Here is a 22,590-nt window from a genome sequence, read left to right as displayed (position 1 = left end):
GACTGGGTGGGTTTGGGGATTGTAGGGCTGGGGGTAGAGATGGGGGGTGGTGGGGGTAGATTCTGGGTTGGGACTGGGTGGGTTTGGGAGTTGTAGGGCTGGGGGCGGAGTTGGGGGCTGGCCGGGGATGGGTGCTGTGGGGTCGGGAGGGTTGTAGAGGTGGGAGTAGAATGTGGGGGGGGGGCAGAGTTGGGGTAGATTTGGGGCTACAATTGAGGGGGGGCTGAGTGTTTGGGTGTGGTGGGGGTGGAGTTGGGGGGATGGCAGAGGATGGGTGCTCTGGGGCCAGGGATTGTGGGTGTGGAGGTAGAATTTGGGGCTGGGGTTAAGGGGACTGTGGGGGCTGGGTATGTTTAGTGATTGTAGAATGGTGGCTGGCATGGGATGGGAAGAGGGTTGTAGGGATGATGTGGGGAGGGTTAGTGTGTGTGGAGTTGGGGGAGAGGGGGTGGGTGGGGTTTGGGGATCTGGTGCTGGTAGGGGGTGGGTGTCATGGGGCTGGGAGGGTATTAGGGCTGGGGAGTTGGAGGGGGAAGGTTGGCTGGGGTGTGTGTGTGGGATGAGGGCTTGGGAGGGGTAGGGTTGGATGTGGTTCAGTGCTGGGGGTTGTGGAACTGGGGAGATGTGTGGGGGCAGAGTTGGGGGTGGGGGAGCATGTGGAGCAGAGTTGCAGGCTGAGTGTTGGGAATGAGCTTTCAGAGTAGAGTTGTGGGTTGATAGGTATGTAGGGGGTGCAGAGTTGGGGGATGTAGGAGTGAGGAGGTGCTTGTGTGTCTTTGCATGGGCTGAGGTGGAGGACAAGGAGAGGCCTTCTCAGTAGCTGGTACAGTGCGGGTGGGGCGTTGTGGGTGCATGGAGAATGGAAGTTTGTGGAAATAGTTCTGCTGGTTTCTGTCTTCCTCTCTCTCCACCATTGTTTTATGGTGGCTTTTGCTTGACTCCTACCTCTTCCCTTCTAGGCATCCTGCTCAGAGTCCCACACTTCTGTCTGACCCATGTTTAACTCATGTGAGGAGAAAGAAGAGGATACAGGAGTATGGGGTTGAATTTTAGGGAATTTAAACTTTGAAAGGGTGGCCTGGTGTGGATTCATCCTTAACTGGTTTCCTGGATGAAAGCTGTGCTGTGGAGCTTTCTTATTCCTGGGAGTGAGGTGGGGAGGAATAGTACAAGGGGGTTTTGTTCTGTATCAGTCCCCTGCATCTAAGAATGCCCCATTTCCTTTGGCGTCCAGAGGCCATTATGGTTCTACCAATTCCAGGAAAAATGGATTAATGAAGAAGATATGGCAGGAGTGACAGGCAAAGCAGAGAGTGGCAGGAGACCAAGTCCCAGTCCTGGCTTCCAACTACTGTCCTTTTTGCTTATCTCGCTCCACTCACCTTGGCCTACCTTTTACTATTCCCTTGCTTTTGGCTTCCCATTAGGTACCTGTTACTTTGTCACATCTACCCACTCCTCTGATTATATTTGGCTTGGTGAGGGGGTATGATGTGGCTCCCCTCTGTTGTAACTTTGCCTCTTTGGCTTCAGAGAGTGCTGAGCATAACTGCTATGGATTGGGTTTACTGAGGGCAGGATTGTGAAGGAGATAAATTGTAGGGGTTCGTGACTCTTCATTCCTGTTGTGATTTATAAAACAGATTATTTCGCAGGGATTGACCATTTGTTTAGCATTTAATGTCAGTCTCACAGGTCTTGCTGGAAGCTCATCTCTGGAGCATTGAATGCCAGGAACCCTGTTGTATGGGTCATAATGTTTAGGGAAAGGCTGTTAGCTAAAGCTACCACTCTCCATTATTTTACGTATGGATGGGGCCTTGACTTGACACACATTACAAGCCCTATATGGATGATCCAGCAGTCGCTAGATGACTATTACTATTAGAAGACATTAGTTCAGTCTGAGCTAATGAAGGAGGTTGTGTTGCTTGTATCACCTTGAAAGGAGAGAACCTCCCATTTCATAATTGGCTATGTGTGCACATCTTGAAAGGGCCATCTTCATACATTTCTGATTCCCTGCTGAATACTTGTTTTTGGTCGTCCAGGCTTATTGTCTGGAGTTACTTTAGCATCCATGGGAATTACTCCTGGGGGAATTCTGCGCCACTGCGCGTATGCAGAAGTCATGTGCCACACAGAATTTTTTCCTCTGCAGAAAATATATTCTGCTGGAAAGGTGCTGCAGTTGTCTTTCACTCACCAGGAACTGCTGTGGCACGAGAACAGAGCAGCCGCTCTTGGGTGGGAACAGTCCCAGCTCAGATAGGTAGCCTCTTTCTCTTCCCTTTCTCACAGTGCCTAGTCCATGGGGCCAGGGCAGGAGGAACGGGATATGGGTGGGGGGATGGACAGTGTGGGGCACATGGGGCTTCTGGGGGGGGGTCACCGATGGAGGGGATAGATGGGTGGGGTGCAGGGCCACATGGGGATGGGAGGAGGGTAGCTGAGTGGGGGTGCAAGGACACATGGGTGTGAGGGAGTGCAGGGACACATGGGGCAAGTGTACCTGACTGAGTGAGAGACATGGGGTCAGCCAGGGTCTCATGGTGGAGGCCCCCTAACAATCCCTACTCACCCCCCCCAAAAAAAAAACCCCAACAACCCTGTTCCATACTGCTCCAATCCACACCCAACAGCCCTCCCAAGTTCACACCCAGGCTCCTTCCCAGTAATGACTTCCTTTTCCCTCAGCTCCTCCATTACCCCTGACTCCCCCAAGCCTCTGCAGGATGCGGTAAATACATTTCTGTATTGTAGTTTAAATGAATTATTACTCCGAGTTGTGTATTAATGTGCCTAGTAAGGAATCTGTTTGTCAAAAAACATTTCCTGAATCTTTTTTGTTGTCTGTAACAATACAGGCATCGTTGCTGAAAGATATTTTGAAATAAATTAGCAAAATAATTGAGACTTGCATGATTATATTATTATTTTGACAAATAAAATATGCAGAATTTTAAAATATTGTGTGCAGAATTTTTTGGTGCGGAATTCCCCCTGGTGTAGGGAATGATGACCCTGGTATATTGACTCACGATCCAATGGCTGCCATAATCATAATGGGTCTATTCTAGATAGATGGCAATACTTTCTAAACTTACTTTGATGATGGGATTGGCAGAAGTCATAGTGAAGATTACTTTGTTATGGTCTTGTCATAAACTTGTGCAAACTGTTTTCAGGGCTCACCTTTGCTGCGGCAGATGTGTGGAACCTATTTTATTTCTGTCCTTGGAAACTAACAGCATTTTCTAATATAGACTACAATGCACCTAGTGGACCACTCTGTCATCCGATGAAGTGAGCTGTAGCTAACGAAAGCTTATGCTCAAATAAATTGGTTAGTCTCTAAGGTGCCACTAGTACTCCTTTTCTTTTTGTCTTTATGTGGAGCTTTCCATGGTGTTCTAGGATTTTGTACTCTCCAGATTGGATTACTGCAATGTGCTTTAGTTTTAGGTCACACCTGAAGGCTTCTAGAAACTTCTGCTGGTTCTGGATATGTTGCCATCTTAGTGGTGTTTGTTGGATTGGCCATATTAGTACACTTGTGTCAATACATTCCACAGACTTTAAATATCTTCCTGTGTACCACTTAAAATATTAATTTTCTTTGAATCCTTTATGGTTTGGTCCTGATCACTTTGTATATATCTGTCCTTTTACACCAGGGGTGGGCAAACTTTTTGGCCTGAGGGACACAGCGGGGTTCCAAAACTGTATGGAGGGCCGGGCAGGGAAGGCTGCCCCTCCCCAGTCAGCCTGGCCCCTGCCCCCTATCTTCCCCTCTCCCCCACTTCCCACCCCCTGACTGCCCCCCTCAGAACCCATGACCCATCCAACCCCCCCTGTTCCTTGTCCCCTGACAGCCCCTTCCTGGGATGCCCCCCCCAACCGCCTGCCTGGGACCCCACCCCCTATCCAACCCCCCCGCTCCCTGTCTCCTGACTGCCTCGTCCCCTGACAGGCCCCCTGGGACTCCCATGCTTATCCAAGCCCCCTGTCCCCTGACCGCCCTCTGCCCCATCCAGCTTCCCCCTGTCCCCTGATTGCCCCCCGGAACCCCCTGCCCCTTATCCAACTCCCCACCCCCCCCAACTCCCTTACCATGCTGCTCAGAGCAGCAGGACTGGCAGCTGTGCTGCCTGGCAGGAGCTCGCAGCCCCGCCATCCAGAGTGCTGGCGCCAAGGTGAGCTGAGGCTGCGGGGGAGGAGGGATGGCAGGGGAAGGGCTGGGGGCTAGCCTTCCCAGCTGGACCACAAGGACCAGACAGGATGGTCCCGCAGGCCGGATGTGGCCCACGGGCTGTAGTTTGCCCACCTCTGTTTTACACTATCATGAGAGTTGAGATCAGTTAGGAAGCAATTTACTGATATCTCCTGACTTGTATGTGAATGGGGCTGGGTACAGAGCATTCAAGGTGGGGCACTTTAAATCTAGACTTCACTTCTTTTGTTCTACAGAGCCTGAGTTACTGGCCTTCAAGGTATATTGCAACACCTCTTGATTCGGGCTCTTTTGTTCGTGGTCGTCGGCGGGGGGCTGGGGAGGAGGTGTAAGGTGGCTAGGATGTTTTTTTTTTAATGGCTTAGGTGACGTCTAAAAAGTTTTCTGGAACTGACATTGCAAATATAACTTGTTCATCTGCCTGAGGGGTGGGCGGTGTCACAAATAGGGTTTATGCATTTATAGCCATCCTCAGAACGGGACACCATCAACTTAGTCACTTATTTCTGAAAATGTTGAACCTGTTACTGATGTTGGTATCACATAAGATTATTATAACTGAAAGAGGTTAGATAACTTTTCTCTTTCACCAGTTTGATTAGTTGTGTACACTTGGCAGCACTTTGAGTCCAGTCAGTTCCACAAGAAGTAAGAACATAAGAATGGCCATATTGGGTCAGACCAGTGGATATCTAGCTAGTGCCAGATGCCTCAGAGGGAATGAACAGCGCAGGTCAATGTATTGAGTGATCTATCCCCCGTTGCCAGTCTCTACTTCTGGCAGTCAGAGGTTTAGGGACTTCCAGACTATGGGGTTGCATCCCTGATCATCTTGGTTAATAGCCTTTGATGGACCTATCCTCCATGAAACTCTCTAATTCTTTTTCGAACACGGTTATAGTTTTGGCGTTCACAACATCCCCTGGCAATGAGTTCCCCTGATTGACTGTGTGGTGTGTGAAGAAGTACTTCCGCATGTTTGTTTTAAATTAAGTAATTTCAGATGAGTCTCTGGGTCTTGTTTAATATTAAGGAGTAAATAATAGTTCCCTATTGACTTTCTCCATACCATTCATGATTTTATAGACTTCTATCAAATCTCCCCTAAGTCACCTCTTTTCTAAGATGAACAGTCCCAGTCTTTTTAGTCTCTCCTCATATAGAAGCTGTTCCATACGCCTAATCATTTTTATTGCCCTTTTCTATACGTTTTCCAGTTCTATTGTATCTTTTTTGAGATGGGGCAACCAGAACTTCAAGCAATAGGTGTGGTTGTACCATCAACTTATACAGTGGCATTGATATTTTCATCTTAATAGCTATCCCTTTGCTAATGGTTCATAACGTTTTGTTAGCTTTTTTTTTTTACTGCTGCTGCACATTGAGCAGATGTTTTCAGAGAACTATCCACAATGACTCCAAGACCTTTCTTGAGTGGTGACAGTTAATTTAGACCATATCATTTTGTATGTATAGTCGGGATTATGTTTTCCAGTGTGCTTTACTTTGCATTTATCAACATGGAATTTCATCTGCCATTTTGTTGCCCAGTCACCTAGTTTTCTAAGATCCCTTTAAAAAAAGAAAAGGAATACTTGTGGTACCTTAGAGACTAACAAATTTATATGCTCAAATAAATCTGTTAGTCTCTAAGGTGCCACAAGTACTCCTTTTCTTTTTTGCGAATACAGACTAACACGGCTGCTACTCTGAAACCTAAGATCCCTTTGTAACTCTTCACAGTCAGCTTTGGGACTTAACTAAATTACTCAAGATAGTTTATTCTGCAAACTTTGCCACCTTACCGTTTACCTCTTTTTCCAGTTCATTTATGAATATGTTGAACAGCACTAGTCCCAGTACAGATCCTCAGGGGAACCTGCTATTTATCTCTCTCCATAGTGAAAACTGACAATGTATTCTTACCCTTTGTTTCCTGTCTTTTACCCAGTTACTGATCGATAATGGGACCTTCCCTCTTATCCCATTACAGCTTACTTTTCTTAAGAGCTGTTGGTGAGGGACTTTGTCAGGGACTTTCTGAAAGTCCAAGTACACTGGATCACCCTTCTCCACATGTTTGTTGACATCCTCAAAGAATTCTAATAGTGTGAGGTGTGATTTCCCTGTACTAAAGCTGTATTGACTTTCCCCCAAAACATTGTGTTCATTTATGTGTCTGATAATTCTGTTCTTAGTTTCAACCAATTTTCTTTATACTGAAGTTAGGCTTATTGGACTGTAATTGCCAGGATCGCCTCTGGATCCTTTTTTAAAAATCGGTGTTATGTTAACTATTCTCCAGTCATCGGGTACTAAGGCTGATTTGAGTGATAGGTCACATGCCACAGCTGGTAGTTCTGTGGTTTCATATTTGAGTTCCTTCAGAACTCTTGGATGAATACCATCTTGTCCTGGTGACGTATTACTGTTTGTTTAATCAGTTTGTTCCAAAAACTTCCTTAACTGACACCTTAATGTGGGACAGTTCCTCGGATTTGTCACCTAAAAAGAATTATTCAGGTGTGGGAATCTCTTTCAGATCCTCTGCAGTGAAGACCAATGCAAATAATTTGTTTAGCTTTTCTGCAATGGCCTTATCTTCCTTGAGTGTTCCTTTTAGCATCTTGATCTTTCATCCTTTCACAGCTTGTAGGCCTGTATTGTATATCAAAAAGGGCGAAAGAAAAAACACTTAATTACCGTGGGTTTACAATTTTTATTATAGTACCTGATAAAACTTTTAAGGCTTTGTCTACACTAGCACTTTTGTTGGTAAAACTTTTGTCGGTCTGGGTGGGGAAAAAAAACACTCTGACCGACGTAAGTTTAACCCACAAAAGTGCTGACGTCGACAGCACTGCGTCGGCAGGAGAGGCTCTCCTGCTGACACAGGTAATGCCGCTTGTTGGTTTTTTTAAATTATGCTGGCAGGAGAGCTGTAGCGGTACAGCTGCTGCTGTAAGGTCCATAGTGTAGACGTAGCCTAACTCTCTCTCCTGTTTTTTAAATTGACTAGATATTAAGTTGAGTATCCCTCTTTCTAAGGTTGCCTAAGCATTTCCATTCCAATTGGTCCTTTTCAGTTGTGTACATTTGTCATTCTTTTTTCAGCCAGAAATTTTCCATTTGTGTCCTCTTACAAAGTGGGGGTGTCTGTCTGTGTGTGTGTGTGTGAGAGAGAGAGAGAGAGAGAGAGAGTAATTTCAAAACCGATTTTTAGATGACAAAAGCAGCGTAAAATACATTTACAATTATTAATCAAAAGAAAAATAAAGCATATTTTAAACACTTCAGTAGTTTAGGGTAGGAATTTGAAATTTGATACTGTGTATTCCTGGGTAGGACTTCAGCCTTTTTTAAAAATAGTTTAGTGTCTGCTTTTATTTGCAGAGATCTAATAATCTTTTGACAATAATGTGGTTGTGATGTCATAAAGATAAAATTAGTTAACACCGTGTCAAATGGGGCAGGGGGTTTGATACATTGGACTCTCACTATTTTATTCCTCTCTAACTTACAAACTTGATTCTTAAAAAATTCAGCCTTTTCTGTTTTTCTAGTGAAGTTTTAGTAAGAGTCTTGAGTATCATGAGGTCTCATAGTACTAAGGCTCCATTACTTTACAAAATTAACTACAGTAGATCTCGAATACCATGAAGTATTTTTGAAACATCATTGCCTTGTAAAACTTTTTGTGTTCTTACTAATCCATAATTGGCCTGTTGGACTGTCCATCGTTACAGTAGAACCTCCTTAATTCTTACTAATTACCAAACAATTAGGAAAATCGTGTGAGAAGTTTGTTTAACGCTGAAACCCTTTTTTCAGTAAGAAAGTCCCTTTTTGAAGTAATTTTGATTACTCTAATTAAAGTTTCATACTTTAAAATCGTGCTTAGATGAGTGATTTCCATTAGCAGATAGCAAGTTTCTCTTGCTGGAAGTAGAAAGAAAGCTTTTTAACAAATACCCAGTAGTTGTGATAGAAGCTAATGATAAATTGGTGTTCAGTATTCAAATCTGAGCAAATGTAAGCCTTGAATATTTCTAATAAGCCTTTTCTCATCTACTTTTAGTAACATCATAATTTTGTGGTAAAGCCTAAATTGAACTTAATATGAAGAAAAAGTGTTGCTCACCCTTTCTCAAAAGCTACAAGAAATGTATCTCTCTTTTTTCAGGAGAATTATTAGAGCAGACTAGGATTATTTAAGATGCATTTTTTGACTATTTTTCTTTCTTGAAATTTAAAATACAACCTACAAAGAATTTCACCCACTGTTCTGTTTATATATACTTTCCTAGTTGCAAAAGTTAAAGTTGCAACTTTCACTCACTCACTCATAAACTTCTCAAACTAGACTTAGTCCCAGTTGGTTGAAAATATTCCTCTATTCAGAGCTTTTGAATCTTTCCACATATTGCTCTTTTTGACTTTCATCTTGGGCAGATCTTTTCTAACACAGGGACTTTGCAAGGCCCCCAGTAGCCTGTTTGCTGTTAGAATGAGCAGTCATATTTGAAACAGACTATGGAAACCACATGATCAAAAAATGCAATCCTGCAACACAAAATAAGTCTCTTACAGAGCCTGGAGCATCTTCAGGGCATTGAGCAAAAGTATATACCTGACTATTTTTGGGGTATGTCTATACTTTGTCTATAACTGTGCCAGCATAGCCCCATAGTGTAGATGGAGGCTGTGCTGACAGAAAGGGTTTTTCTGTTGGTATAAGAACACCATCTTGATGAAAACCCTCTTCTGTCAAAATAACTTCAGGATAGATATAGCTATGTCAGCATAGCTGCGTGAATTGGGGCGTGGTATTTTCATACCCTTGGCTGACGTAGCTATGCTGATATAACTTTTCAGTGTAGACTGTAGACCTTGTTAGAGCCTAGGCATGGCAAAGAGCGTGAACCAAAGTAGGCCTTGTCAGAATAGTAACGTCTCGGTATCAACTAACCAAGTAAGCACTTCCTGACTAGAGAGGATGGTCAAGATTACACCGACCCCTGCTAAAGATAAGGAGGGGTTGACAGGATAATGGTTGAGGATGTTTTGTTTCAACTAGCAGGTACAAGGTGTAAGGATGGTAACAATATCAGAAGTGTAATAGGTAACATGTTTGTTTCAGTGTATGAAAAGCAGAAATCATAGGAGGGGCAACTTTGTATTGGCCTATAAGACAGCATTTTGTTATGTTGATTGCACTGATACCTTGTTGCAGGCAGGCATACATGTTGGTGTAACTGTAGAGCCAGGGCACTAGGACTGTGTCCTGTTGCTAAACCTGGCCAGCAACCTTGGTCATTGAACCGAGCCTGTGGTCTTGTCTTTATAAGTGACAGAGGTCTGCTGAATCAGCAAGCTGCACTCTCTGCTGGTGCAGCTAGCATCTGAGCTCCTCAAACAGTATAAATGCACCAGCACACCCAACAGCATTAACAGTGGTGACCCTAACTGTTGATGTGGTGAGCTGACCACTCTCAGGGTCACAACCTGAGATGGCAGAAAACTTGAAGCTAGAAAATCCCCACAGACAGCATAGGAGCAATGCACCAGCACACCCAATAGCACTAACAATATGGGTAGAGGTTTGAGCTCTGTCACTTATGGCAAAATAATTTACTTTGTGTGCATTTCCCTGGATGTCGTCAGGCACTTCAGTTTAGCAGAGAAGCTGGAACATAGGGTCTAGTCTCTTATACTCTTTGGCCTTGTCTTCACTATGAAAAAGAATGCGTCCTTACCTTGAGTTAAATAACAGGAGGTAAAAGACAAGTGAAGACAAGGCAGTTTGTAACTCACACATGAGTTAACAGGCTGCAATAAACTCAAGGCTTCTCCATAGTCTTTAACTCAATGTGATACCTTGTGTGAAAACTACAAACTGCCTTCTCTTCACTTAAGACATTAGTTAACTTGAGTCAAGAAACACCTTTTTGGTGCTTTAATATGGTACTAAATAACCTCAGGGGCTCTCCTTCTGTAGCCTTTGGAAAAAAAACTTTCAGGAATTTAAAACCATTTTCTTAATGGCCATCTTAGTTAGCTAGAGGGTCCTGCATTTTAGGCTCTTTAGAAAGAAATGCTCAGAAATGAATTCTTCTCTTTGTCCTTAACAGCTGGTGTTAAGGTTCCTTCCCCACTCTGAACTCTAGGGTACAAATGTGGGGACCTGCATTAAAGACCCCTAAGCTTATTCTTACCAGCTTAGGTTAAAAACTTCTCCAAGGTACAAACCTTGTCTTGTCCTTGAACCATATGCTGCCACCACCAAGCGTTTTAAACAAAGAACAGAGAAAGAGCCCACTTGGAGACGTCTTCCCCCAAGCCATACACCCCCTTTCCTGGGGAAGGCTTGATAAGAATCCTCACCAATTGGTACAGGTGAACACAGACCCAAACCCTTAGATCTTAAGAACAATGAAAAAGCAATCAGGTTCTTAAAAGAAGAATTTTAATTAAAGAAAAGGTAAAAGAATCACCTCTGAAAAATCAGGATAGTAAATACCTTACAGGGTAATCAGATTCAAAACATAGAGAATCCCTCTATGCAAAACCTTAAGTTACAAAAAGACACAAAAACAGGAATATACATTCCATCCAGCACAGCTTATTTTACCAGCCATTAAACAAAAGGAAATCTAACACATTTCTAGCTAGATTACTTCCTAACTTTACAGGAGTTGGAAGGCTGCATTCCTGACCTGTTCCTGGCAAAAGCCATCACACAGACAGATGAACCCTTTGTTCTCCCCGCCCCCTCCAGATTTGAAAGTGTCTTGTCCCCTCATTGGTCATTTTGGGTCAGGTGCCAGCGAGGTTATCTTAGCTTTGTAACTCTTTACAGGTGAAAGGGTTTTGCTTCTGGCCAGGAGGGATTTTACAGCACTGTATACAAAAGGTGGTTACCCTTCCCTTTATATTTATGACAGTTGGCCCACCATAAAAAAGGGAAAACTTGATAAGAATAGCAAAGGTCACAAAAAAGCAGGCACTCAACACACTTTTCGGGCAACAAGGATATTTGCCTTGGAGGCTGAGGTAGCTGAAGAGGGAACTTAGGAAAGGTTGTTGTCCAAATAGTTTCAAAATGGCTGTTGTGAATCTTAGATATACCACGAAAGCTTATGCCCAAATAAATTTGTTAGTCTCTAAGGTGCCACAAGGACTCCTTGTTGTTTTTACTGGGAACAGCACATTCTCAAGAGAGCAAAGCTTAGCAGAAGGGCACTAAATCCAATATAAAGGGTTTTATATCTGCCTCCAAAAAGAAATTAAGTATATCCGTCCTCTTGTTGCCAGACAGTAATCAAGTATTAATGGAAAAGCCACTGCAAGCATAAGACATTAATTAAATAAGCTCCAAAGTTTGATGAAAGACCAAGGCACACTAAGAAGCTCTATTGTGTCACAACATGTCTTGGTTCTAAAACCTGATTATGATGGCATCCTATTCACCTTTGCATCTTCTCCTCTGAGATACTAGATGGATATTTCCTGGGTAACTTGGACATTGAAGGGAGGTCATTGAAAAGGATAGTTTTCTGTCATCATACCTCTTGTTTTCAGAAAAACTTTTCAGTTTGAAAAATATATGAGCATGTGATACAAACTGAATACCTGGTATAAAACAAAGGACATAATAAAAATCCAATCTGCCAATATACCTGATATATTAGGTTTCCTACAGGGTGTTGTGTCTTAGCGAGCCTGAAGTTAAAATGCCTTATACAAACATGCTTCAGCTGTCTCTAGGACACTGGGAATGGGTTAACGGGGATTGATTTCCTGACCACAGCATATGAATGATTTTGGAGAGCAAAAGTGCTTCTTAATTCTCCAGGTAGTGCTTAATCTTGTTGTTAGTGTCCTTATAGAGTCCTCTTTCAAAACCCTACTAACACTCAGTGTCTCTATCTTACCTTCAAGTTAGAATTCCTAGTAGCAATTATATCATTTCACAGCTAAGAACCGTATTGTTTCATATTCTCTATGTATATATAAAGTCTGCTGCAGTTTCCACGGTATGCATCTGATGAAGTGAGCTGTAGCTCACGAAAGCTCATGCTCAAATAAATTGGTTAGTCTCTAAGGTGCCACAAGTACTCCTTTTCTTTTTGCGAATACAGACTAACACGGCTGTTCCTCTGAAAACTGATATACCTGTCTACCATGCAGGGTGGACCAATGTTATTGTAACTGCTATTTGTCATCAGTATGGAGAGGATGTGCTTGTTTCCTTATTTCCCCTGCCTGGTGCACCCAGTGGGGGTGGGTGGGGGAAATGAGATTGACTGGATGGAAGAAGGGCATTTAGAGCACTGCTAGGATAGGAAAAGGTTTTTGCAAAAATACACAGATCTGCTCGTTCTCTATTATCTGGCAGTCAAAGAGGGGTGGGGGGAACCCTTCAAATTCTTCCAGTGCTACATTGTTAAAGCTGTGTATTAAAAAGCTTATAAATTCAAAGCTATTAAACCTCCTGGAAAAACTGTGGTCTAGATTAGTGTGTCTATTTTTGCAGCAGAAAGTTCTGATTTTCCAATGAAGAGATTTAAAAGGTGGCTGTGGGTTTCTGTTCATACGTTTTTCTAGACATTTATAAACTAGATATACAGTCTTTGCTGAATGCTATCTTTTCAAGGGAGGTACGGATTTCAGCAATCCCACTTAAGACAAAATAAAGTTGTTGGGTTTTTTTTGTTTTCCTCTCTCTTCAGCTGTGTACTACTTTTGAGTAAAAGACATTGTCACAGAGTGCCTCTGCTGTTTAAAATCCTAGTTTAGGGAGTGGTGACCTAGGCTATTGCTAGAAGATTTAAAACTGACTCACCTTGTTTTCCTTCTCTCAATGGTCAGATTAATTAGGCCATTCCTCCCTAGGTGTAAATTTTCCTCATTCTGAAGAAAGTGGAATGGGGATATGTGATGATTAATTTGGAATTTAGATGCACAATCTTAGATTCATTAAGGGGAGAGGCTAGACTGATAGTGGCATCTCCCTGGTTATTGATGTGGCCCTGCCTCCAGCTCTGCAGCGCAGAGGGGAAATCCCTTATTGGAAATAGTGAGCCTAACCACTGAGAGAATAAATTGCTCTTTCGGGAACCAACCATGTATGCATAAATATGCTGACTTTAAATCTGTCCTCATGTTTCAAAGATGGTCATGTCTTTGCAAATTTCTACTCAGTTTTCCTCCACACACCCCTTATGGAGATCTGGCCTTCTCAAATGCATGGGTCCTTCCCTCGTGCATGTACATACTCCAGATTTTGTCGTCTGATTTAACTATTTTTCCCCCCTCCTGGGTATGTGTCTCATATCAAATGTCATCATGTGGGTTTACGCTATTGTAATTGCGAATAGAATTTGGCCTAAGATAATGCACATCTCCGCTACACTCCTGCCATGTTTAGTGTGCATAGGGAGCCACTACTCTTGCAGTACATAGTCTCTAACCGGGTGTTCTCTGCGTGTGTGTGATTATGTTTATAAAGACTGTATTTTAGGGTATTTGTATAAGGAAAGAGCCAAAACTAGGGGTATTCCTGTAGTCCATGACACTTCTTGACTTGTGAATGTTTCTGTTTGCATATTTAGCTTTCTTTTAAAGTAATGGAGGTTTTACGGGGTGGATGTATTGAATTTATTGTATATAATTATATATACACACTCATCCTAGTTTTACAGGTTTAGAGATACTTCCTATACTTAAAATGGGGACTACTGCTACCTGCTGAAGTGAAGAAACAGATTGACAGAGCCAGAAGAGTACCCAGAAGTCACCTACTGCAGGACAGGCCCAACAAAGAAAATAACAGAATGCCACTAGCCGTCACCCTCAGCCCCAAACTAAAACCTCTCCAACGCATCATCAAGGATCTACAACCTATCCTGAAGGACGACCCATCACTCTCACAGATCTTGGGAGACAGGCCAGTCCTTGCTTACAGACAGCCCCCCAACCTGAAGCAAATACTCACCAGCAACCACACAACAGAACCACTAACCCAGGAACCTATCCTTGCAACAAAGCCCGTTGCCAACTGTGCCCACATATCTATTCAGGGGACACCATGATAGGGCCTAATCACATCAGCCACACTATCAGAGGCTCGTTCACCTGCACATCCACCAATGTGATATATGCCATCATGTGCCAGCAATGCCCCTCTGCCATGTACATTGGTCAAACTGGACAGTTTCTACGTAAAAGAATAAATGGACACAAATCAGACATCAAGAATTATAACATTCAAAAACCAGTCGGAGAACACTTCAGTCTCTTTGGTCACTCGATTACAGACCTAAAAGTTACAATTCTTCAAAAAAAACCTTCAAAAACTGACTCCAACGAGAGACTGCTGCATTGGAATTAATTTGCAAACTGGATACAATTAACTTAGGCTTGAATAGAGACTGGGAGTGGGTGGGTCATCACACAAAGTAAAACTATTCCCTCCACCCTCCCACCCCCACTGTTCCTCAGATGTTCTTGTCAACTGCTGGAAATGGCCCACCTTGATTATCACTACAAAAGGTCCCGTTCCTCCCCCCCCCCACCGCTCCCCCCCCCCCCCCCCCCCCCCCCCCGGCTGGGAATAGCTCATCTTAAGTGATCTTGAGATCTTAAGTGATCTCGTTAGAGTGTGTATGGTAACACCCATTGTTTCATGTTCTCTATGTATATGAATCTCCCCACTTTATTTTCCACTGAATGCATCCAATGAAGTGAGCTGTAGCTCACGAAAGCTTATGCTCAAATAAATGTGTTAGTCTCTAAGGTGCCACAAGTACTCCTTTTCTTTTTGCGGATACAGATTAACACGGCTGCTACTCTGAAAACTGCTAGAACTGATATTATTGCAGAACCAAAACTTATTCTAACTCTCTTTGTGTGCGTGCATGCACATAGAAGTCCTTAGCATCTAGGTGGTATGGTAATGTTGCCTTACCTGGATTCCAGCAAGCAGAGTGTTGGCTTCCTGCATAGTCCTGTATGCTTGTGTAAGGTCTAAAGGTTGAAGGCTCATTGGGCTCTTCGAAGAAGTATGAGAAACTAAAAATGCCAATTCATTAATTGGAAGAAAAGGTATTTGTGAAAGTGTTGCATGTGCTGCATTTTGTTTATGTAAAATGGCTGCTGTTTCTCTTATAACTACTTGTCTATTCATGAAATTATATCTGAATTATTCTGTGTGGACACACACATTCTCGAGTAAGGCTATTCTAAGCTAAAAACTTTGATGCAAATTACACTGGCTTAAAGCTTGCTGCAGTTAGTATATCGCGTGTGCATGCTCAGTAGGCGTGCTTGTGTTGTTGCACAGTGCAGAGCACCATGAGTAGGTATCAGTGTGCAACTTGCCATCCAGCACACTGTCCTTTGGGAAGTTTTGACAGTGCAAGGTGGGGCAGAAATGAGCCAGGAAGGGGTAACTGGGAGCAAGGGTTCAAATTCCCAGAGTGCAGCTGTTTACATCACATAATGTCACCTATATTCCAAAATTTCTGGGCCTTTTTAAAAAAAAAATCCCACAAACTTGCTCAGCCTTCGTTGCTGTTCACCATCTCTGACACAAAGCATGGTGCCTGCATGGCTCTGCACTAATTGTCATAAGTGTTCCAAGCACAGGATGCACGATCCTCTGGTATTTGCAGAACTGTAAGAAGAATCGAATCAGCAAGGAACATGGTGATTTCTTTGAGGAGAGATTGCTGCGGGACATAGCGAGAACCAGTTCAAGGTTATTGGTGGGATTCACAGAGCAGCTGCAGATGGTGAAGTGCTGCTTCTGGGAAATGAGCACTCACTGGTGGGATTGCATCATAATGCAGGCTTGGTATGATGAGCAATGGCTGCAGAATCTTCCCCACCTCCTCTTCCTTTTTGTTCATGCTAGGGGTCTGTGATTCGGGCTTCTCGGCAGTATCCATGGTGGTCTTCAAGTTGGTAGCAGGGTTTCTAAAAAGTATGTCATGCAGTTCTTTGTGAAAGTGGCAGGTCTGAGGCTTGGCACCAGATTGACTGTTGGCATCCCTGGCCTTCTGATATGCCTTGAGCAGTTCCTTTGCTTTCACATGGCACTACTACTGGTCCCTGTCATACCCCTTCTCCTGCATTCCCCGTGCAACCTGCTCTTACGTGCCCACATTACTATGGGTGGTCCGTTGCTGTGTGTGCACAGCCTGTCCTCTGCACAGGCCCAGGAGATCCAACATCATCTGTCTACTTTAAGCAGGAGTGCGTTTGGAGTGTGTAGTCAGCATGGTCAGCTGGTCGGCTGCATGTAACAGTGGAGAGTTGCTAGGTGTGCTTGCCAAGCTGAAAAATTAGAAAAAGACCTTTCAAAAGTTCTCAAGGATTAAAAGTGGGGATGGGCTTCTGGTCTCCATGATCTCTGGGCAGTGAAGTTCATAATTTTGACCAGAACCGTCTGTGTCGAGCTTTGTGGTACAGTGGCAGGAGGACTGTTAGGGTTGACACAAGTATGTTCACTCATGCTGCGTTGGCCTCAGTACATTGATTGTGGCTCAACACCCCTTGGGGAAGTGGTGTTACTGCATCGCTGTAATGGGGCACTTACATTGGTGGAAGACAAATTTAGGTGTAGACACATGCACGGCTAAGTCAATGCAAGGTGGCTCATGTTGACCTAACTTTGTAACGTAGACCAGGGCCTCAGAATGTCCACACACACACAGTTAAGCCCTTACGTATTCCAAAACCTGGAGGTAGAAAACCGAGATTTCCTCCAGCAGCTTACAGCTGGTCTCTGGATTCTGAGGCTTCAGAACTCCAAGTGGAGTCTCTGTAAATTAACACAGTGGAGTGTGGGATGTTAAAGTCATTGGCAGAGGTGCTGCAACTTACGCAGCGGTAATAACATGCTGTGACTGAGTAGCAGCAACCCATACTGGAGCTAAGATATCGGATGGGGCAGACTGTACTAGTAATAGGGAATTTGTTAATGACCCAGAGGCATTCCCTGAGATGTTTGAATGACTGTCAGGAGACCACTGATGATTCTCAGCCCAGTGGGTTCTTAGGTGGGAATGTAAGGTAGCCTAGACCAAGGACTGATAAACTTTACTAAGTGATTATGAACATCTTAAATTGGGAATCTGGGTGGATTTGTGCTCGGTGAGGACGACAGTCACTGCCAATTCAGATGTGAGAAGTTGTAGGCTTTTGTCTCAGACAACAGCATGGAATCCTATGGGTCCCTGTAACCATTGAGAGCAAGTTTCTGGATCTCAACAAAGTGGTGAAATTGGTGGTTTGAGAGTAACTCTGCTTCATTTTGCCAGCTCTGAGTAACTGCTGTTTTCACACCAGGTAATTAGTCATAAGAGTTGTGCTCTGTCTTCCAAGCCATGCTTTACACTGTTAGAAGTTGTGTGCATCAATTGCCAATTAGTACATTCCAGTCTTGGGTTAAAGACCCTTTTCTCTATCATCTAACCATCCTAGGTTTTTCTTTCCATCTGACATAGCAGTCACTGAGCCAGCTCACTCTGTTTATAGTGTTTGTATTCATCCTAAAACTTAAATATTCTGAACCCTCAAAACATTAGTTTTAGTGGTGGTCTTAGATGTCTTTTTAATGTGCTTAGTCACAGTAAAATAGGCAGACTGGTCCAGGTCTCAGAGAGTTCGTGCAACAACCCAAGGTCCAGAAGACTACATCTGGCAGAGGGAATTTGAGTTAAAGCTTTTTTTTTAAATCAGGTTTGTTGGCCTGATGGCAGCACCAGCAGGCACGTGGCACGCATTTGACAACATCAGTGGAACCTGAGGTATCTGGTGATTAGTCGTACTACTTGTACCTGGTACTCATGGACCTCATCATTTGTGAGGTATTCATATACTACATACACTAATGAAAATATCTTCAACAGTCCTGTGAGGCAGGAAAATATTATTTAATTTCCATCTTCACAGCTGGATATCAGGCATAGAGAGGTTAAATGACTTGTCTAAGGTACCACATGAAGTCTGGCAGAACTGGAACTGAACCCAGGTGTCAGGAGTCATGTTCCTGTGCCTTACCCACAAAACCCACCTCTGTGTGGCATGAGGATATCTTTGGTTGCTAAGCCAGTTCCATCACAATCCACAGTTGGAAAAAGACTTCTAAATTTGTCCAATACAGTTGTAGTAGGCACACCTAGTGTTCTTGTTTTTCAGTCCTCAACATCCTTTAGAGCAGGGGTCGGCAACCTATGGCATGTGTGCCAAAGACGGCACACGAGCCAATTTTTAATGCCATTAAAAATCCTGCCTGGCCCGCTGTTCTCCGCCCCCCGCTCTCTCTTTGCAGGGCAGACAAGCTTCCCTCTCCCCACACCTCTTCCCCCAGCGTGCTGGGTTCCTGCTCCTCCTTCTCTCCCTCCCTGCAGCCGATCAGCTGACGGCCCTTGCTACAGAAGGGGAGAGGGAAAAGTGGAGCCGCAGTGCGCTCTCTGCTCCAGGGACCTTGGGGAAGGAGGTGGAATCGGCATATCCCCTCCAGCCCCCTGCTGTGAGCCACTCAGGGCAGGGGGATGGGAGCACCCCCATGACTCCAGCCCTCTGCCCTGAGCCCTGAACCCTCCCACAACCCCAGCCCTGACTCCTGCACCCTCCTTACACATCCCCACCCCTACCCAGAGCACCAAATGTGAGCTCCTGCACGCGCGCACGCACACAGACACACACACACACATATATATTCCCACCTGCACCCCTCACACCAAATGGGAGCTGCCCAGGTAAGCGCTCCACACTCAAACCTCCTGCCCCAACCCTGAGCCCCCTCCCTCATTCTAGCTCCTGGCCAGACCCTGCACCCGAACCCTCAGCCTGCTCCTTCATCTCCAGCCCTGTGCTCAGCTCACTCCCACCCTCATTTCAGTGCAGAGAGAGAGGAAGAGAGTGGCTAGAACCAAGGAGAAGGTAGGTATCTACTCTATGTGGGCAGGGCCGGGACCCCAGACCGGCAGCGGGCTGAGCGGGGTCAGCAGCCGGGACCTTGGCTGGTAGGAGTTGGCGGATGGAACCCCAGACCGGCAGTGGGCTGAGCGGTAGCGGGCTCAACCGCTCAGCCCACTGCTGGTCTGGGGTCCCAGCCACCGGCCCCGCTCAGCCCGCTGCTGGCCTGGGGTGAACGGCCCAGGCTGGCAGCGGGCTGAGCGGGCCGGCGGTGTAAGATCAGCATTTTAATTTAATTTTAAATGAAGCTTCTTAAACATTTTTAAAACAATAGTTATATAATATATAGACTTATAGAGAGAGACCTTCTAAAAAACGTTAAAATGTTAAAATTACTGGCACGCAAAACCTTAAATTAAAGTGAATAAATGAAGACTCAGCACACCACTTCTAAAAGGTTGCCAACCTCTGCTTTAGAGAGAGAAACCCATAAGCTTTGTGTGAATGTTCTGGAAATAAAATGTGAGTCTAAATACTCTTTAAGACCTTCAGAGCACTTCTGGTCCAAGCTAAGGCAGACACTGAAGTATCTACACTTCGTATACAAGCAGAGAGGAATAGAATCGCACCACTTTGTGTGGGGAGCCCTATGGAGTGGGACCCGGCAGTATCCCAGAGGACATTTCTTTTTTTGTTGTGTAGGCAGAAAACGTAACCTGAGCTGGACTGTTAGGATGTGATACCTTTTACTAGCCTCATGAAAAGTCTTTGGTTTAGGAGATGGTCGACCCAACCTTTTTTGAGTTGGGCATTCTGGAGATAGTTGCACTCATAATGTCTGGGTATTCGTAGTATTTTATAGCACCCCCCAAGGTGTGCTAGGTAGTTCACAGAAGACTTTGTAAATAGTGGTCCCTGGCCTGAAGTGTTTCTCATCTAAAATTCTGAAGTGACTGAAAGTGATGGTGAGGCAGTAGGGAGAGTGGGACAAGGGTTGGAGCAGTAGGCCCACATGGATATTGGGCATCTTAGCTGTGTAGTGTGCGTGAGGGTATATAGGTGAGTCAATAATTATGGCAATTGTAGAAGTATTTTCTGTGGACACTGAGCTTACTGGCATTCTGCTTACAGTACGAATAGACTACTCTGTCAGGGACAATTACTCTATCCCCTAGGGAAATTGATATATGCCTTCCCACAGTTACCTTCTGGCTACAAAAGTCTTGATCCAGCTTGTGGCCCAGATGTCAAAGTGAACAAACATTTTCTGTGTTCAGTTTTGTAAATGCGACTCACAATTAGCATCTTCAGGAGGGAGGGTGTTTTCTCTTGCTCTTTCTTTGTTGACAGTAGATTATTGGTTAGGATTCAGGTGCAGAGTGTGGGTAGTGAAGAGGAAAATCACATAGAAATCTCCAGCTGTGGTCCGATTGTTTTACCCCGGGGCAACTATAAAGGTGGAGGGATGTAGAAGGTCCAGCTTACTTCTTTTGAAAATCGTTATCCACAGATTCTATAGTCAATGGAATATCTAGCAGAGATACCGCTAATTGCATTATGTATGCCTGTTAATTAGGTAGAAGAGGTACTTTCCAGAGAGAGACTTTTTACAGTAGACCTCTAATTAAAATGGAAACTAGACTTCAGTCATCTGGTTACAAATAGCTGTACAAATCAGCATGTAATATGCTTCATGCTTTTACTTACTTTTATAGAATATATTCTAAATAATGGAAACTAGAATAACTACAGAGAAATGTGAGAGGGAGGAGGTTTTGAGAAGATGACTGAGATGTTTAAGTTAACTAGTAATGTGGCAGTTGGATATTGATTAACATCAGAAGAAAATGAGAACTTAAATTCTTAAGATACTGTGAGCCTTTTATGTCTTGACTGTAGATTAAATGACCCATTGAGCCAATGTCAGGATGTTCTCTTCACCATCTTTTGCTGATGACTTCATTTCTAGTGTAGTCTTCCTAGAGTTCTGACATCCATGAACTAAAGGCTGGCCCACCTTACACAGTATCCATAAAAAGAAGGTGGTGTTACATCCAGTACCCCAAATTTTTATCAAAGATGGTCTTTGGGGTGAAAAGTCAATCAATCCATCAGCCTGCCTTATTCTTCAATGCCTTATTACCAGAGAAGAGCAGGCTGTGGTACTTATATCGGTATATAAGCATCTGTAATTGTTACTTTTTCGCAGATTAATACAATTTTATCTCAGCAGTTAACACAATTTCTCTCCCAAAAGATTTCAGTTATTGGGCAGACTGCATTATATAGACCAGAAATTTATTTATATTAGACAGACAGAATTCCAGAGTCTTGTGTGCTTAACTGAAACACTCATCCTTCTGTGGTCTCCAGACTGCAATGTTCCAGCCCTAACTATTCTATGTAGACTCATCACTCAGTATCTGAGTACCTTCCACTAGTGCATTAAGTGACCTGATAACAGCTGTCACGTGGTATTTGTTCTTTCATCCTCCCTCAGGGGGAAAGGTGTGGGCAGTGGAGTGGTTTTTGTTTTACTTTTTTTTAATATATGCACACACATGCTGTCCTCCATTTGCTGCTCTGTTTACCCATACTGTAGAAAGCTACATTGTGCCTGAGGAGGGAAGTTATCAATCAGTCTTCATCAGTCATTAGGTGCTCTCTTAGGTAACTTAAGACCAGGTCATTGAACATCTTGAAGACTGAATCCTTGAACTCTGACACAGAATTCTGCGAGAAGCCAGTGTAGAGAGTGGAGGACAGGTTTGATGTGTGTGAATCTGAGGAACTGTTGCAGATTGAGGTGTCATTAGAGGAGGCTGTGACGTTGCACTTCATACGTTTTTATGAAAATATGCTTATGAATGTGAATATAATGTAACTGGAATATGCTTTATGCAAAAGATCTCTTATAAGGTATCATAACAAAGGTTATAACCTACTGAATATATTCCTCCTCTTTGTATGTATGTATGATTCTTGTCTGAAGCTAGAAATATGAAGTATAACTCTGAGGTCCAATTGTAATTATGCAAAGTGTGGGCCATTAATGGTGGCTTAGAATCTTGATGGCTTCCATGGACTAGGACAATTGATTGTGCAAGCCTTCCTGTGTACCTGTGGGCCAGCCCATGGATAATGAAGAATGAGATATCACAGGACATGTGACCATTTCACATGATACTGGAATCCATCTTAAATCTGGTACTTTTCCATTTAGAAGGGGGGGGGTGGGAACCCAGAGAGACACAAAATTCCTGCCTTGTGCCAAAACAGGGGGTTGGACTAGATGACCTCGTGAGGTCCCTTCCAACCTTTTTTTTGGGGGGGGGGGGGAGGAGGAAGATAGCTCAGCGGTTTGAGCATTGGTCTGCTAAACCCAGGGTTGTGAGTTCAGCCCTTGAGGGGGGCCATTTAGGGATCTG

The 22,590-nt window shown here is 43.9% G+C and overlaps 1 protein-coding gene across 4 annotated transcripts in view; it reads left to right on the top strand.

The window, feature by feature from the left end:
* Window positions 1-22,590, top strand: part of MTA1 (metastasis associated 1) — a 150,298-nt gene that overhangs the window by 434 nt on the left and 127,274 nt on the right. The window lies entirely within an intron of this gene.

Source organism: Caretta caretta, chromosome 8, assembly GCF_965140235.1.
Source record: "Caretta caretta isolate rCarCar2 chromosome 8, rCarCar1.hap1, whole genome shotgun sequence".
Classification (NCBI taxonomy): domain Eukaryota; kingdom Metazoa; phylum Chordata; order Testudines; family Cheloniidae; genus Caretta; species Caretta caretta.
Note: the sequence above shows the minus strand (reverse complement) of the source record. Positions and strands in the feature narration are given on the sequence as shown.